The sequence below is a fragment of the Monodelphis domestica genome, chromosome X (genome assembly GCF_027887165.1).
Source record: "Monodelphis domestica isolate mMonDom1 chromosome X, mMonDom1.pri, whole genome shotgun sequence".
NCBI lineage: Eukaryota > Metazoa > Chordata > Mammalia > Didelphimorphia > Didelphidae > Monodelphis > Monodelphis domestica.
In genome coordinates, this window is record NC_077235.1 from 18,473,163 (window position 1) to 18,492,791 (window position 19,629).

The following is a 19,629-nucleotide window of genomic DNA, read 5'->3' on the forward strand; positions in this document are numbered from 1 at the left end:
GTGTATTGGTTCCAGGGCAGAAGAGTGGTAAAGGCTAGGCAATGGGGGTTAAGTGACTTGCCCAGGGTCACACAGTTGGGAAATATCTGAGGCCAGATTGGAACCCAGGACCTCCCTTCTCTAGACCTGGCTCTCAATCCACTGAGTCACCCAGCTGCCCCTGTTTGATTGTTTTATCAGAGGAATGAAAAGTTCTTCAGGGCATAATTTTTTCTTTCTTGTACTTGCTTTCTAGCAGAGTGATTTGTACATAATAGGTGTTTAATAAATGCAGAAAGGGTATTTTAAAAGTCAGCTATAATATTCAAACTCCTATATTTTTACATATATCATAACATAGTATATATGATCTGTGGCCATTACCTTGGGTTAAGATGAATAGATCCTGTATACCTATGTCAGCGTGAATTCTGGAAGCCCCAAGTTTGCCCATTTTCCTTGGGAACTTACTTTAAGGGAAGACCCAAAGTGATTTTTGTCTTAGACTGAAAAAGTGATCTCCCAGTGCCCATTAAGTGTCCTGAATAGGAGTAAGAGAAATGCTCAAGCGCTCCATCACCCTTTTAGTCTTAGAAATTCCCCCCACTGTATCAGAGATCCATGGCCAAGAAGACCAAGACCTGTGCAGGAACCATTCTTTTTCTATCCATTGTAGTAGACCACTCTCTGATACCCCAGCCTCTGACTACAGCCTCCTTCCCAAGCCTGCTTCCAACCTGGCAGTGTATGTTTGCCATGCTTAATTCCCCCAAAGGCATGTAAGATCCCCATGTTCCATTATTCTTTGGACAATCATCTAGGGTGGTGATCCTCTCAGAGACACTGTCCGCAGAGCCCCAGGGTTTAACTCTGTACAATTTGGTGCTTGGCTCTGTGTGGTGGCCCATTATTATGAACCTATATTTTTTCCTCATTGAAGATTTTGTTTTCTGACTCCTTTAGTGGTTCTGTGCTTTTCCAGGTTGACACCTACCAGGAGCGGTACTTGGCCTATTAAGGAATAGTTACTAAGCCTGACAAACTCTTTGGGAAATGAACATCTGTTGGATGGATTATATTATTTACCCTGAATACCAATCAAAGCGGGTTTAGGTTTTAGCTCGTTTCTTTAGTGGCCTTTACTAATAACCCTCTCATTTTTCTGGACAGTTTGAGGCTCACTATTTACATAATTAAACTGACTAGGAGTGGCTTTGCAGCTGTTGTTATCACTCAGATTCCTCGTTGGGGATGATGACTGCATATTTCACAACCCAGAAGCCACTGCTAGATAACGTCCCTAAATCTAAGCGGATCATTTCATATTTTCAATGCAATTAATTAGGACTTTCATTTAAAAAATCTTGGTAATCAAGAATGCACAAAGATATACTGTTCCTAATTACATGTTTAATTAGGACATGCTGAAAATTTTCACAAAGAATCAGTCCCATGCCAACTGAAGCTGACAACTCTTTCAAGATTCTCCTACTTTTTTAATGTCTACACTTCCAACAGTCTTCAGAGGCAGAAAAAACTGCACGAGCCCAACACAGACTATAACAAACCTACAGTAATGAGTATAAAATAATCAGTATATGATAGTTTACTTTGGGCAACAACAACTTATTGCTGTTCAGTGATAACTCATACTTTCTACTATTTCTTGAATTTGTTTATTTGCTGAGTGTATACTCAGGAACCTGCATTTTTAAGATAGTTTGGCATAAATCACTTGCTCAACATTTTTGCACATGCAGATATATTTACTGTCTTCCATACTAAGGCACAAAACCAAAATTTAATTAAAATGGCAACTTCCTACATTGATAGGACACCAGGCATCCTCAGGAATATGACTTCTGGCTCCACTACCAGAGGCCACATTGACTTCCTGAGTCCTTACCCATGATGCCCTTATTGAGTACAAGCCAACCCTTTTTGTTCATCTAGTCCAGGGTTTTTGTGAAAGAAATCAGGCCCCCAAAAAGCAAGAACTGATAGTAGTGACTCCCTGAGTGCTCACTTTGGCAAGTGTTGCATAATTCTAGCAGCCAAGGGCTTGGGGAACTATATGGCAGAGAGGTTCAATTAGTAGCCGTGGTATGGATGCCACAAATGCAATGAGACTCTTTTCCTCCCATTATTTTCCCAGATAGTTTTTCCCTATACGTTGCCTAATTATCTCTTACTACAGTTGACTGATCCCTGATTATGCTATTAGAATGTGATTTTCCCTTTCTAAAGTTTAACCTTCTAGAAAATGATTTATCACTTTTATTTAAAAAACTACCTATCTAGCAAGTTTTGTTATAGATTTTTTTTAAACCCTTACCTTCTGTCTTGGAGTCAATTATGTGTTTTGGCTCCAAGGCAGAAGAGCGGTAAGGGCTAGGCAATGGGGATTAAGTGACTTGCCCAGGGTCACACAGCTAGGAAGTGTCTGAGGTCATATTTGAACCCAAGATCTCCTGTCTCTAGGCCTGGATCTCAATCCACTGAGCCACCCAGCTGCCCTTGTTATAGAAAAATTTGAAGAGAAAATGAATCTATCTTTTTCACATAACCTAAGCTGAACCTATATGTTAAAAGAAATGTTTTGGCTTCCAGACAAAATCCATGGTCCTCAGGAATATTTCCTTTTATGGTTTTTCTACTTCTTAGTTTTAAATTGGCTTCATGTATTTATAATAATGAATTATTAAGCATCCTCTGGCCTTACTTCATAGATTGTAGGCTGTTTTTATCTTGCCATCTTGAAATAAATCAGGCTTCTTTACAATTCAGTATTTTTTCTTGTATTGCCAAGCATCTGAACTGGCAAAGGGAGGAGAGTATCTGGAACTAAAGAACGTTCTGCAAATCAATTTTTTGGATATCTGGGCACACATTTCTCATAATTTTGCCTATAGATCATGCTGGGATTACTATATATATATATGTAGAGAGAGAGAGAGAGAGAGAGAGAGAGAGAGAGAGAGAGAGAGAGAGAGAAATAATCTTAATACTTCCTCCTACCAAGTTAATTTCATTTTACCTCATCTGTAATCTTTTGAAAACTTAGCTCTTGATCGGATATTTTATTCAAAGAGAACCATGTTTAACCAAGATTTCTCTATTGTCATAGTTACGGTGTTCAATAAACTGAAGAATCTCTCCCATTTTTTCAAGTAGACTTAATCTATATGGATTTGAGTATCCTGAATTAGATTGTCATATGACCAAGACTCTCAAGTGCACCATCCTGACAATACAATTGCGAGCCCATACGCTGTATATGAGTCCTGTAAATAGCCGAAATGATTGCAGTCACCATGCAACTACAAGGTTATTTTGGTCACATAACTCCAGCTTTGAAGAAAAATGGGAAAAGCTGGATTGATTTTATATCTAAATTTCAACATTTTTTTTAGCTCCCTTTTCTAGAACAGTGGCTATATGGGAAATAATCCTATTTATTATTATTTAGGCTAAGTGAAATTTGGCCATACTCAACTTAGATATTCAATTATTTCTCTGAAACTTAAAAGTGAAAAATAAAATTGGGCAAAATAGCTTATGATGTAAAGATTTAACAGTTTTAATTTACTTCTATAAAATTACTCCTCATTCCCCAGAGGCAGCATAGTATACTGATAAGCTCATAGGCCTAGGCTAGAAATTGGGAAAACTTGTATTGTGGATCTACCATTACTATTACCAAACTTGGGATGGAAATTATTAAGGTAAGTTAGTACATCAAATGTTAAGGCTCAGTTGTACAATGTATAATCTAATAGAAAACCTTTAGAAAAACTAGGCGATCAAGGTTGAGATTATGAGGTTCATATAAGGTTCATAACTTTGATTAGCCTGTGAGACCTTGGACAAGTTACATATAATACCTTTTGCAGCCTCAATTTCTTTACCTGTTAAATCAGGAATTTGACTAGGTGATTTATATGGTCCCTTTAAGCATTCTATATAGCTTAAATAAAAGAAAATATTCCAACCATAAAATCTGATTTGGCGACATCCTGTAGTAATCAATTCCATAGCTGGGTCTATGGCAGTATGTGTGAATTTATAAGGATGTCATAACAGCACTTAAAACCAGCCTCAATCGGTGCCATTTCAATTAAATACCACTAGTTAAGAACCCTGCCCCATGACTGTTTCCATCACACATTCTTAGCTATCAGCCATTCATTTCCCTCCGTAAAGACTTTTGCTCCCAAACAAAACCACTAATTGCCAAATTATAGTTAGTGAGTGTCTGAAAGTGGACTATATTCACAAAGTCCTACTAAATATAGTCAAGAAACATGACAGGATCCCAATATCCTTCCCCTCTCATTAATATTTCCATTAGATTTAGAGCACAAATTTGTTTCTTGACTTAGAGATAGTATTTATTTAGCTCTTTCATTGTCTCATCAATTTAATTTAATCATAGCCCTTTTAACATCTCTGCCATTCAAAACAGTCACTCTTTTATGTAATATATTTGAATAAATGAGAGTTAACAGCTAAATTTTTACTAAGGGTGGATAAGGATACTATAAACCACAAGAACCACGTCTGAGTGGGTTGTGCATTTAACAAAGCCCCAAGATAAAAAAATTCTAGCCTTTTTATATGCATGGTGAAGAAAGCATAATTCAGTACTGCAGTTAAGAATATATTCACTGTCTGCTGTCAGTAGTAAGTACAGATAAGGGGAAACATCAGAAAGAAACTCGGTATAGAGGCAATTATGACTATTTTTGTAACCTGTTTCTTAAAAAGGGGACACAAAGAATTCAGTGCAATTTTTTCTGGGTCATTAATTTGGAATCAAATATAACTTCTGTTATATCATACACAGGATTATTTAAAATGGAAAGGGTAAACTACCATGGCTTTACAGGGGAAAAGCTTCTTTTAAATATTGTTCTGGGCAACTGTAAAACTTCATATATATCCTCCTATATTAGCTATTAACATCATTTGTAGCATTATTACTCCTCTGTTGGATTTGAAAATATCAATATGCATATGGCAGGATGCATTTCAAGGTCTTAATATGTGGTTAGTTTCTGTTCATCTATCTTTTCTATCATCAAATTTCTTCTACAAAATACCCCTCCATTCTTACAATAGGACAGCTTCAAGTATGGTCTATATCTGTGATGGTGAACCTATGGCACACATACCAAAGATGGCATACAGCATAAGCTGTGGGCACATGTGCTGTCTTTGGCAGAGTTAGTTCCTAGAAAGGCAGAGGGACTACTGTGGAATTGTTCCCTTCTCTCTCTCCACTGCTCCTCCCTGTCCCTCTGCACTTACTCCCTCCCCTGAGTGGAGTCCTCAGGCCACTTCCCTCCCTTTCTCCCTCTCCTGTCTGGGATAACTTGGGTGGGAAGGGGAGGCACTCAGTCTCTAGGAGGCTGGGGCAATGCATGAAGTCTTGGAGGGGAAGGGTATAGCACATATTCCCTAAAATGTTCTAAAAGGTTCACCATCACTGGTCTATAGATATTCCCTGCTGTAGTTTCTTGGTAACTACATTAACAGATGTCACTGACTAGCTATGTGATTTTGGACAACTCTCTAGCTCACTCTTTCCTCATCTTAGATACTAGGTGGAATGCTGAATGAGTAAGCTAAAGAAATATGTTTTTCCTTATTGAAGTTAAAAGAATTTTCATTCTTAAAAAAGAGAGCCAGTACTTTTATTAAATAGCATATTTTTTTTTCTAGGACATTCCAAACTCTTCACAAAGTTTGTCTTGAAAATATTCACAGAATCTGATTTAAATAGGTAAGTGATTATAGTATTATCTAACTACAAAAGTGAGATTCTATTTTATGCATTTTCATTTCCCCAAACATTCTTATCTAGATAAGCTCATTTAAGTTTCTTTCAGTCATGCCTGATTCTTTGGGACTTTATTTGGGGTTTTCTTGGCAAAAATAGAGTTTACCTTTTTTTCTCCAGCTTCTTTTTCAGATGAGGAGGGAAAGCAAACAGGCTTAAATGACTTGCCAAAGGTCAAATATCTATTAAGTGTCTAAGACCATATGTGGACTAATATAGAATATTTGGATCAAATATAAGATGAAATGTTTATTTGAAGATTTCTGATATACCAAATTTGCCCAAGATTCTTTCATACTCTTTATTTGCTTTATTCTATCAGTTCACTTTACTCTAGGGAAAATAATCCCATCCAAAACTCCTCTCCAACAATGAAATTATTATTTTTATTCACCTGGTACACTATGGCTGGAAAGATGTTTCCACTCCCTTAATCCAGGTTCCTTTCTTTCTAGTGATACACTACTAAGCCTAAGAATATTAAGACTAGTGATACTGTGCCTTTGCATTGACTGTTCTCCCTGCTTACAATATTCTGTCCCCTAACCTCTCCCTCTTGGTTTCATGGATTCTACAAGACTCAGCTCAAAACCCACCTTCTACTGGAAGCCTATTCTTGTCCGTCAAATTGTTAGTGCCTTCCCCTCTTACATTACCTTCGGTTTACTCTATGCTCCCACAAGTTGCCTCCCAGTTTAGAATATATGAGTTCCTTGAGGGCCCAGCCTATTTTTATCTTTCCTTCTATCACTTGCACTTAGCATGGTGCCTGGCACATAGCAAGTGCTTAAGAAATGCCTGGTGACTAACTGACTCCTCAAATCTCACCTCACTTGGAAACATTCGTAATATAGTAATGGGTAAGAGAAGGAAAAGGGAATCAACATTTGCCAAGTTCCTGCCATGGTCCAGGAACTCTGCTGAGTGCTTGAAAAATATTACATCATTGTCTATCAAATAGATATTTGTGGAAATATTCTTGTCTAACTTTCATCAATTAATTGAACTTATTGGTATCTATTTGAAATCTACCAGACTAAATGTAGTCAATGAAAAATTGTAAGAATAAACATAGAATCTGTTCAGGTTAATAAGTATTCCTTCTAAAGAAAGTCAAAATCAATTTTTTTTTTCATGGAAGAAAATTTTGTGAGCATTCCAAGCACAATCATAATGGATGAGTAGAAGGAGAGGTTCTCACTGGAGGAAAACAACAAAACATGGATTTTGGTTCCCAAAAGATTTCATTCTAAGAAAGTTCACATACTAAGCTGATTCTTCTTTTTATATTGGAATATGGTCTTTGTGTATTCTCGTCAGTAAAGGACTTTCCAATAATCTCTATAAATTATATACATATATAGATGCACATGTAAGTATATACATAAATAAAAAGTACATATATGTGTATGTAAGATATGTGTGTATGTATATTTATATATATATATATATATATATATAGAGAGAGAGAGAGAGAGAGAGAGAGAGAGAGAGAGAGAGAGAGAGAGAGAGAGAGAGAATCTTTGCAAAGAAGGCTTCAATCTCATGAAAGTTTCTTTCTCAGAATTTTTGATAGAAGTAATCTACTACTTCCTGTTATATCATATATTCTCTTTGAGAGGCAACATGATATAATAGAAAGAGAGCCAGTCTAAAAGTCATCAACTCCTCCATTTAATTCCTATCTGTGACACATATTAAGTGTGTGACTTGGAGGGAGTCACTTAAACAATCACTTGGGTCACTAAATATTTAAGAACATAAATTTCAAAGTAAGAGCTGATCTTCACTTATAGAGTGGGTTTTGTCTCTGAAAAATGAAATCAAAAATGTCTTTCAGTTATGTGTATATTGTAAATATTCTATTCTAGGAAATTAGACCCTTAATATCCCAGAGTGAGAAAACTGGATCAATTACGAGTTCAAATATTGTAAAATGAAACAACAGTACTTTGTTCTGTAATAGCTCCCACAAGAGTTTTCATTCCAGATGTTTGGATAGTACTCCTATGTCTGCAGTTTTTAATTCACACACACAGTGAAAATACCTGATGAGATTTGTAACTGTGAGGCAGGAAGAAATACTGCATAGGAAATGAGCTGACAAAAGGTGCTATTCCCCCTTCATCTCCATGAATACAAATATAAGTAGTGTATCGTTTCACTTTGCTTGGGAACTGGGGACGTGTGCCATTTGTGGTACTTAGGTGAAATTTTAGACCCAACCAATCCTGAGTTTGGGGAAGATGTGATGATAAAACTGCCTGGATATGATTTATGGACATTTGCTCTTGCTCAACCAAAGATGCTTTCTTCTTAATCAGTGGAGACCACTGAAGAAACTAGGAATTTTGTATTTTTCATTTCCATGAAAAATTCACCCCCACCAAATGTTAAGGTTATATAACTTTGTCATCATTTTATTTTCCAAAATTACTGAAATAAATTGGCAGAATAAACTTTAGTATGAATATCATTACTTTCTAGTTTTAATTGAATTTACTACTTACCAAGAGCAAAAAAAAAAATCTTGACTGCCACAGAAGGGACATGGCTAAGGCTCTGCTAAAGGGTCTCTAGACTAATGTGGTTCATCTTTATTTGATAGAGCATTCCCCAGACCATCTATAAACTTTCCTGGACTGGGTATGGAGGCTCACTCACATTATTCCCAAACTGTGGTTCCTTCAAATATGATACTGTACTATTTGGTGCTCTTAACATTCTCTGGAAGAAAATTAGAATGTTCTCACAAAGTCAAACATCCACTAATGAAATTAAACAAAAATGTGTTTTGTGTTAATTGGGGCCTTGTTGGCTAACATTTAGAGGGTGATGCACATGGATTGCCCAGTACAAAAGCTTTTAACTGCTTTACACTTAGTCTTCAAAAGATCAAACAAATCCATACAGATCATCAAACGTGTTGAATGTGTAATGGAATTTTCAAAAAAGGTAAGATCCTATCACTTAACATGTTTGCAATTTGCTAGGAGGTTAATTTAAAATAAGCTACCAGGAATATTTATCATGTTCTTTCAGAGAACACATTAAGTCTTTTCTTCAGTACATATAATACTTTTCTTCAGTACATATGAGTCATTTTAATTAGGGATGTATCCTTTTTTCCCCCTATAACTTATATAGTCTTTTTGTCCTCCCCTTTCTAGGGGATTCTAAGAATCCTAGGTATTTAGTAAAATTTAAATAGGAATATTTAAAAAACGTTAGAGTAGACAAAGTGACATAAAGTTACGCAAATGTTTTGACTTTTGATTTATTTTGATTTCTAACCAGATCAATGGGTTAATGTAACTGCTTTACTGGATTTACTATAGCTTATAACTGCATCAGTTCTTTTTCCTTCTCTTCTATCTGTTATTCAAATGTATATTGATTCTAATATTGCCTTTTAAACCAAGATAGTTCTTTTGGGGACCTAAAAGTATAATTTATTTACTTTCACGTATGCAAAACTCACTGGGTGAGTTCTGCCATTAGCTGAATGCCAAATGACCTTGACAATTTGGACATTTTAAACAAGCAGTTGACTATGATTGACTCACCAGACAATTTGGCTCATTGTTAATAGTGTGATCTCTTACTGAAATTATTTGGATCTGACCTGGGAAGTTTTTATCTACTAGTGAACAATGGAGAGCTACTGAATAAGAAAGTCATCTTTTCCTTTGCAATCCCAAAGCAACTAGCTTTCATTTTCTACCCATCTACCTGCAGGGATGCTCTGTGAGGCATTCTGTGGGTGATATTCTAGACAGAGTGAAATCACTCCTCTTGGCAAATAACCCAAGTCAGTGTTATCCTACTCTTTCCTTCCCCCAACCTGGTAGTGTCTTTTATCTCATTCAGCAAGAAAGATATCTTTTGGTGTGTACATGACTACGTAGGTCATTGAATTAGAGAGGCCATCTTTGTTAAAGAGACCACTGCAATATGATCAAAATAAGAACAAGTTATGGGTTTTGCATTTATAATAATTAGAGAGAATTATAGTTAAGTTTAAGAAGGTAAAATTCCCTTGCGGTCACTGAGAACTTGTTTCATGATTAAAAGTGGAATGCTCATCATTGGGGCAAAAGAATAAAAATTTCTTTCCACTCTCTCTCCCTATAGTGAATTTATTAATATTAAATATGAATCAATAATTTATTTTTAAAAAATATTTTTATATGCTCTATCTTATCCTTCCATGTTTCAGTTAGAAATGTCTTGTCCCTGATATATGTATATATTTATATCTGTTATGTTTTGATTAAAATAGGAGTTGGTCCTTAGATTCTAATAAAATTCATTAGCATTAGTTATTATTTATATTAAATATTATATTTATTTTATTTATGTTATATTTCTTTTAATGTATTTAAATATATCATATTTGCCATATTATATATTTAAATAGATTATTATTTCTATATATTAGGATTATTTGGATAGGTAGAAGATGAAAGAGAGAGAGATGGGAAAGGGGCCCTAATCTTAACTTTTCCATATGGCTCCTCCAGCAGATCCAGCAGATAGAAGTTTGTAGGCAGAGTGCCTTCTTAGCCCTTTTAATAACCTCCTGGCTCCCCTGCTCCTGTCCTAGCCAATCTGGGTCAAGTTCAGGCTAACGACACCAGGTATGCAGGTAGTGGGCAGGGGATGACGTCATCTGTGCGACCCAGAAAGGGAGAGGGTAAATATCCTTCGCACAGTGACATGCTATGTTAATATTTTTGTTTCTGATACATGTATGCATGTGTGTATGCACGCATCTATACAAAACTGTGCATGTGTGTATCTTTAGATAGCCAGTCTTTGAACTCCACCTCCAGTGATTATTTGGGTGCTGGCTGTCAGCAAGTTGAAGACTTTTCCTTTTTCAAATTTGGGAACACATTGAAAATGTACTGAATAAAGCCAATCAAAACCAAGAAGAGGAAGTCATAAATTAGTCTGGTTCTCTCTAGACTGTGGCCCTGTCAGGCCCATGGTTTCTTATTGTGTTAGCTTCCTCATTAATTTCTCATCCAATCCATTTCTTTGAATTCTTAAAAACCTTTCTCTCACTATGCCTCAATGCTAGAAATTCTTCTGCGACTTGAGTTCAAATTCAACCCATAAGCTTACTAGCAGGGTGACCCAGGCTAGTTATTTAATGTGTCTGATCGTTTTCGGTTTGCTCATATGTAAAATGGGGATCATAATGGCACCTGCCTCAGAGGGTTATTAGGCGCCTCAAATGAGAAAATACTTATAAAAGCACTTAGCACAGTTCCTGACACATAGTAGGTGCTACTAAGATGCTCATTCCTTTCTCTCTCCTTTAGCATTCCTTATTTTATTCAAATAACGATGAACGATGTAATTGCAATACCACTGAAATTCCCATACTCATAGGCTGGAGGGTGCCTCTAGTATCATCTAATGCAACCTCATCGGAAATATGAGGGGAAATGACTTCTTAAATATATGCGAGTCTTAAATTTTTTAATTAAAAGCAAAAATATGTTCTTGTCCATTTTTTCCTATTTCTCGGTAAACAGTCAGTTTCAGCATAAGCTCACGATCTGAGGTAATTCTGTTGGATGATACAGCTAACAAGATGGACAATTAACTCTTTCAAGGCACAAAGGTAGCATTCACTAATTGATAGTTCAAGTTACTAAATGGTACCCTTGTAGCCTGAATAAATGATTGATTGTAAGGTCTTCCAGGCTTCATAGTGCCATGAAAATTCTGAATGCTCCATTAATTCTGGTGACTCTAAAGCTATAAAGAAGTCTACTTTGTTACAAGGAGACAGGTGGTATAAACAAGAGTGTTTTTAAACAAAGAATCCAGTAGCTACCAGTAGTAAACTCCTTGGGAAAGGCAAATCCCAAACTCAAATAGACAGAGCATATGAATAAGACGGAAAAAGGATGTTGGAGTAAACAATGATAAGAGCAATGCTGTTAGAATATTAGAAGATATTTCAGGAGCAAATACTGTTTGGGGGCTGATTGCAACTGTGTGGGATATGATCAAGTTATCTTTGAATAAGTTCCTACAAAGGAATGACTGACTCTCCCTCAAAGCTTATCTACACATCACCTTCAAAAATCCTTACAAGAAGTAAGAGAAATGGTCATAGGATCATATCTCTAGATAAGGAAGGGATTTTAGAGGTCATCCAAGCCAAGCCCTCATTTTCCAGATAAAGAAACTGAGGCCCAGAGGCATCCTAGCGACTGACCCCAAGTCTCAAGGGTAGTCAGTAGCAGAACCAAGAGTTAAATCCAGGTCTTTCCACTGGATCATGTTGCCCCAATAAGACTCCAGGCAGGAGCCTCAAGAGACAACATTATTAAACCAGTAGAACTTCAGTTTTGGTCTTTTTTTTCCTAATTGGATAATATTTCCATGAGAATAGAGGACACTAGAGTGTCCTAGACTTTGAGTATGGTAATCAATTAAAAACACAACTGTGGAATATGTCAGGAGAGAGTAACTGTTCTTATATTGGGATTCTTTTTACTTCACTGACTCGTATACAACTCTAAGGATCTCAGTTTCCCCTATGTATTTAAATAGAACTTGAAACTAAATCTGTATTTTTAATTGCAAAAGAAACAAGTGATTTTTGAAAATCCTTTGACAAAATGTATTGATGTTTGGGCAATAGCTCTCTCATAACTGATTGTGTATACATATCAGTCAATGTGTTATGGAGGATTTACTTGTGGTCCAAGGTCCTGATGTCAGTTCTAGTGGCACTAAATGCCTTTGTGCCCTTAAGGCAGTGACTTAATTTCTTTAGCATTGTTTTTCACCCTTGACAGGATTAGGCTAAATTATATCTAAATTTTTATCACTTTTACAAATTATTCATTCTTCTTTTCCACGCCTAGAATAAGCCCCAAGTTTAATTGCATGCTTTAAGTCATATAAGTAAAGTTCTTGAAAATAAAAAGATATAAATTTTGTAAAAAAAAAAAAAAAGATCATCCACCCAACATAACCTCTAGGATTTCTCTCACTGTTGAATTCGGTGGTGAGATATTAGGCTTTAGGAAAAAGATTTAAGCATAAATGCATTTTGGTGTTCTTGTTACCTTATCTCGGGGCTCAAATTTTTCAAGGAAATCTCCTAATATTGCTCTGGATTCAATTCCACAATTGGAATCTTTGAATCAAGTTCAAGACACTGGAATTATAGTTTCTCTTTGGGAGAAAAGGATGTAGCAGGAGTGACAGATTTTAGAGAAGTAGAATTGATAGCACTTTAGTCACTGATGGAAGTGGAGGGTGAAGGACAGAAATGGTTACCCTCCTCTGGAGTGTACAGTGTATTCACATTACACCATTATCAGAAATCCACCAAGTTACCATTTCAGTGTCTGAAGTTAAGTTGTTCTTACCTGAAATAAAGCACCCTTTCATATAGTCATCACAAACTAGCTTGCTTTATTTTCACTGAAGTTAGACTAGATAATGACTTTGGACTCTAGAATATAAACAATTCATATATTTTTAAAGTTTTAAAAGTAAACAAATGCACGTATCTCCTTCATAGAGGCCAATGGTACTTAAAAATTCAATGCTAGTTAAATGAAAATATATCATGACACTTCTATTGCTACCAAACTTTTGTGCAATTCTAATTGGAGACAAGGGGAAAAACAGAGCTGTGAAAATTAAGGGATCTGGCTGGATAGATCAGGAGAAAAAAAGGCTAGTTTCTTCAAGGGAATTCATCATGTCAGCTTTTCAAGGGGGAGAAAGAAACTCTCTTTAAACAATAAGATTTAACCTAAACCCTAACTACTGGCTCCCAACCTTTCAAGTATAAAGATCGCTTTTAGGTTGAAAGTAATTGGCAGAAGCCCCCAATGTGATGGTAGTTATTCTAAGAGTACTGATGGTCTGAGAAAATGAACAAAAGAAGGTATTTAATAATACCTTTCACAGAATCTGTAGATCCTATTCTTGGGGGGATGAAAAAAAAACATGAATTTAGTAACACTTTAATGAATTTGAATAATATTCTTCATCACCTTCCTTACATATCTTTGAAATTTAGTAATCCACATATATGCAAGAAATCTATTCATTCTACAGAAGGGATGTTTGCTTATTTACTGTACTGAGTCATAGTATTTTTTTGAAGCTAAATAAAGATAATCTTTGATCCCTACAGGGATATACTACTACTTATTATTATTATTGTTTTATATATATATATAGTGCCTATTATGTGCAAGACAATGTGCTCAGCAGTTTATAAATATCTCATTTGAGCTTCACAACAACCCAAGGAGACAGATGTTGTTGTTATCTCCATAGATGTGTAAAATGAGGCAGAGGTTGTGCCTTGCCCAAGATCATACAGTTAGTACATGTCTAAGACTGGATTTGAACTCAGGTCTTTCTGAGTCTAGGCCCAATGCTCTATTCACTAAGCCAAATGTTTTATCCACTAGGATATTCCCTGCTTCCATGGTACTAGAGAATGGACAAAAGGTAAAGCATAGTGTGAGCTACCCACAGACTATTAAAAGATTTTGCCTATTAATATGCCCTAAAGATAGGAAAAGGAATAAATCTTTTGAAACAGGACTCAAAAAGGGAAAGAACCACCCATTTGGGTATCACGACAGTCATGCCTATGTTGGTATTTGTATGACCTGAACTGTCTTCAATCTTATATATGAGTGGTTTCAATGAGTGATTATTATAATGTAAAAAGAATAAAGCCAACCAGAGATGTTTAACTGAAACTCTGTCTCTTTCAACACCTACTTTTGAGTACGACTAGTTGCACTGACAGCCAAAATACCTGGATTACACCAGACGGTATTTTTTCTGTGTCAAACAGAAGAAATGAACAATATAAACTCCCAGGTCTAAGCACATTTGTTTACTGTTATGTAGTTATGCTATAAACTCATGGTATCATTTTTTAATCAAGGGCCAACATTACAATAATATCGAATGGCAAATAACAAATGAAGCTCTAAGTGAAATATGGGAGGCCAAAAGTATTGAAATCTCTTGGTTGCAATTATGATAGTGCCAATAAATCAATGGCTGGGGTGACAAATTTCTATGTAAAATAAAATAATTATTGGCTCACATAATGAATTAAGTGTTCTTTCTAAGTATTCTAGTCAAAAATTCATTCAATCAATCAGTATTCATTGAGTAAATGCTATATGCTAGGCAATATGATGGGCACAGTGGAGGGGACAGAGGAGATGGGAGTTATAACCACTTTTTGCACTGAGCCAATGAAATTCCTCTCTATTAATAATTTAAAGGCTTAGGCCTATGGAGGTATTTATATATATTAAGGCAAGTATTTTAATTGTTATATAGATCCATCTCAAAGACATCACCATGAGATATGATGTTTTATAAAACTCCTTATATTGTCTTTCTGTAGAGAACATTAGTAGTCAAGGATCAACAGAAACTGTCTATACATATAATTCTTTTTAAAACGGTCACTATCCAATTTATGTTCATTTTAAAACTGTGACGTCCTTTCACGAAAACTTTCATAAAGATGTATTAATTAACACACATTAAAGTTTCCTCCATGTTGGCAATGAGTGTCTACTTGTATTTGAACTCCTAAAGTATAAGAAGATTAAATCAAGGGCTTCAATGATGCCTTAAAGTTTGATACTGTAAATCCGTTTGCCTGTCATGCCAAGAGCAAGACATTATTTTCAAGAACTTTTAAGTTCAATATTGCATGTAGGTATTCATTTTATACAAAATGGAATCGGCGTCACAGTTAAGCTACCAAGCAGGTATAACAGAGATATAATAAGTGTTTATTTTAGTTCTACTTATACAGTAACTATGTAGAATCCCACCAAAGCCAGGAAAACATACTCATATTTTGAAATAAAATCATTCCCTCAATAGTAATTTTATAACTTCTAGTCACTTTTTTCTCTAATGCATTCCCAGCCTGCAGTTTTATAATTCATTTATACCTTTTGTTCCTACCATTATGTGGGGAAAGTTTCCTAAAGTGTATCTAAATGAAGACAACAGACTGGTATAGTAGTGTATGGAGGCCTGGCTTTGGAATTGGGAAGATTTGGGTTTGTTTCTCAGCAAAAGTAGCTCTGTGACTACAGGCAAATAACTCATTTAATTTCTGAGTGCCCCAAGGTAATTCTCTAAGACTATAAAGTATAGGTAAATTATATCAGTAGAGGGAACTTCCACACCAGGAATTCCTTATAGTAATGAAAGAAGATCTCCATGGCATCAATGAAATGATATCTTGAATAACCAAATGGACAACATGGTTTCTTAATTAATTTGTGGGGGGAGATTGGATAGATGTGTGTGGAGTGTTTTCTCAGAGAGGCTTGTTCTCAGGGGGAAATTGGTCTACAGCTGAGGATATTAGAAAGGGAATATTGCAGTGCTCTTTGCAACAGAGACATGGTCATCTGTCTTGGTGGTGGTGGGCATCCTCATGCACATAGATCAAATCCCTGATCCTGCAAGGAATTTGATGACTTGCCTAAATGATTTCATGACAATTAATCGGGATCACCAGCATGGTGACTAGGATCAATGGACAATGAATTGTTTACTAAGTACTGCCTTGAATTTTCTTCATGAAAATAAATTGACCAATGTCCCAGTTTATTGACAGTAAACTCAGCTCTTCTTTAATGGAGGAAAGAAGACGGAAAAATGCTTAAATGGGGGGATAAGAAATGCAATATGACCCAAGAAGCTTAAAGCACTATTGCCCAATAGATTGTGCTGTTTCTTTCTCTACTCTTACTCTAAAACCAAAAGAGTGAAATTAATATGGAGAGTCTTTGAGTAAAATTTAAAGCTGACTTGATTCCTACATGATGAAAACATAATGAATCTCAGGAGTTTTCTGTTAACGATTCATTTGCTTATGCCAGTGTAGAAAAGGCCTGAGGACACAGGAACAAATGCCACAATATATGCACCTTGTGGAGTACAGGCCAAATATATTAGTTGTTTTTTCTCTATATTAATGTCATCTTGCTTTATTTTAAAATAGAGCCAGCAATTCAAGGATGTTGGATGAATATTTGACATAGAATTTCTTACATCATTGTGTTCTAGATGACTTCCTTCTTGGTAGAATGTGTAAATGAAAAGTGACTTATTAGTTGGGGGAAATAGGAGTTAATGAATTGTAAACATGAATAATTTATGTCAAAATGATGTTGAAAATAGTCCTGCATGTTATAACCCTGTGTATTTTGCCATTCAAAGACGATGTGAATCCAAGAGAATATGACCAGATATGCACTTTTGCCTTTTAAGTGAACCACAGAACAATTAAACATAGAGCAAAAGGCATAATTAGCTCCCTTTTCATTGACAAGTAAAGTTAGATTATTGACTTTTTAAAGGGTTAGGGATGAGATTTTCTTTTACTCTAATGTGGAGCTTATTCAAGAAAAGCCAAAAGGTTCTAATAAGAATGAAAAAAAATATGCTATTTGGTCTTTAAAGGAAAACATATATACCTAAATACACATATTTATATGAGAAAATATATTAAAATATAAATATAGGAAATGCATATAAATCATATTTTTGCTTTTCAGTTATTTCAGTTATGTCTGACTCTTTGTTATCCCATTTGAGGTTTTCTTGGAAAAGATATCCGAGTGGTCTGCCATTTTCCTCTCTAGCTCATTTTATAAATGAAGAAATGGAGGCAAATAGGGTTAAGTGACCTGTCTAGAATCACACAACTGGTAAGTGTTTGAAAAAGATTTGAACTCAGGAAGATGAATCTTCCTGACTTCAGGACCCAGGCGCTATCCACTGTACACCAGATAAATTATATAAACATAATTAAAAAGAGATGTTGTGCAAGTAACACATGAAAATATGATTACATAGAAGAAATCAGTAAAACTGACATTTACGAATTGAGCTTTTCTATAAAAATATGTTAATGATATCAAAGCAGCCATTGTTTCAAAATTCAAGCTTGGTATTTAATTAAAACACTATTTTCTCCATTTGACCTACTAGTTACCAATGGGAAGATACCCAAGAATTGTTAACCAAGCAATAAGATTCAGTCATAAAATTAAATTCTTATTTTGGTCATTACAAAGTGAAGATATTAGTATCTCAATAACTACTTATTTTGACAGCCAAATTATATATAAAATATATGTGGAGCAGCCATAGTTGGTCTCGACAGATTCTAAGTCCATTTTACAATTTTAACATGTTTTATAATGTATTATCATGTACTTATTGTAAATATTGCTCTCTCCAGTATTCTCCTCCACTTTAAGATGACTGCTTTTCCACTCCTCTCCTAATCTTTCCTTTCAGTTTCAGAACATTAAAATCCATCCTTTCCAAGGCTAATTTCTTCACCTGTACTCCACATCCCATTTATCCTATGGGGCTTGAAGTGTCAATTATCCCCTCTCACTAGCATTTTCCATTTTTCCTTTTGACTGACTTTCCCCCCTCTACCTTCAAACGTTCACATTTCCCTCCCTCCCATCATCTTGGAAAAAAATATCTTTCTTTGGCATGTTTCTCTTTTTTCCGGCCATGACATACTTTTTGGATAAATGACTACCTCTATTGCGCATAGGCTAGTTGGGCTGCTCCACAAATTGTGTGAATGGTAGGAGGCTCTCAGAGTCTTAGTTTAGATCCAGAGTAGGAAGGGCTTTACATGACAAAGGGAAAGTGAGAACTTAAAGATGATCCTGACATTGGGAATTTGGATGAATAGAAGGACTGTGGTATCCTTGGCAGGAAAAGTAGACATCTGAAGAAGGATGAGTTTGGATGCAAAGATCAGATCGGCTTTTGACTTACTGAAACTGAGATGAAGATGGAATATCTGATTGTACAATATCTAATAGTGTATAATCTGGAACTAAATCCCAAGAGTTAGTTTAGGCTACCATATATAGATCTAGTAGTCATTGGAATGAAAATGACAATAGAACCATGAGAGCTGAGGAGATCACCAAGTGACAGAATGTAGAGGGAAGAGAAAAGAGGGACCAACATAGAACCTTGGGATATATCCATAGTTAGTGGGTCTAAGTACTTAGCACAGGGTCTGACACATAGTAGATGCTTATTAAAGTGTTTGACTTGAATTGGAAGAAATATAAAAATGTAGGAAAGGAAACTGAGAAAGACTAGTCAAAGAGGTATCATAAAAACCTAGAGTGGAAAGAATATCTAGGAGACAGTGATCAGTGGCGTCAAATGCTAAAAAGAAGTCAAGAAGGATGAAGACTAAGAAAAAGCCATTCAATACAGTAATTCAGAGATCATGAATAACTTTGAACAGAATAGTTTCAACTGAATGTTGATGTCAGAAGCCAGATTTTAGAAGATTAAGAAGAGTGAAATGAGGAAGTTGAGGAATTCAGCATAGACAGATTTTTCAAGTTAATTCGATGAGAAAGTCAAAAGAGAAACTGAATGACAGCAATGGCGGGATCTTAGTAAGAGATTTTTAAGGATGGGGGACATAAGGACACATTTGTAGGCGTGATAAAACAAAAATGTCTACTTTGTAATTAATTTGCCATCTATTTTCAGAATGATGCTTCTCAAGGAGTACAAATCAAGCCTTTTTATACATTGATAAGATTTTTATATAAGTGCTACAAGATCTTTTAAAGCTTCTTAAGAATCACACATACACAAAGGTATACACCACAATCTTGATGCCCACCATGCCATTGGGGAAAAAATCATAAAAATTAGGAAATAAGATGGAGTTGATACTTTAAAACTATGGAAATGAA

At 35.5% G+C, this 19,629-nt stretch overlaps 1 protein-coding gene across 3 annotated transcripts in view; it reads right to left on the bottom strand.

Annotated features, from left to right (window-relative positions):
- The window catches only part of LOC100022865 (protocadherin-11 X-linked), a 575,820-nt gene that overhangs the window by 464,112 nt on the left and 92,079 nt on the right, over positions 1–19,629 (bottom strand). The window lies entirely within an intron of this gene.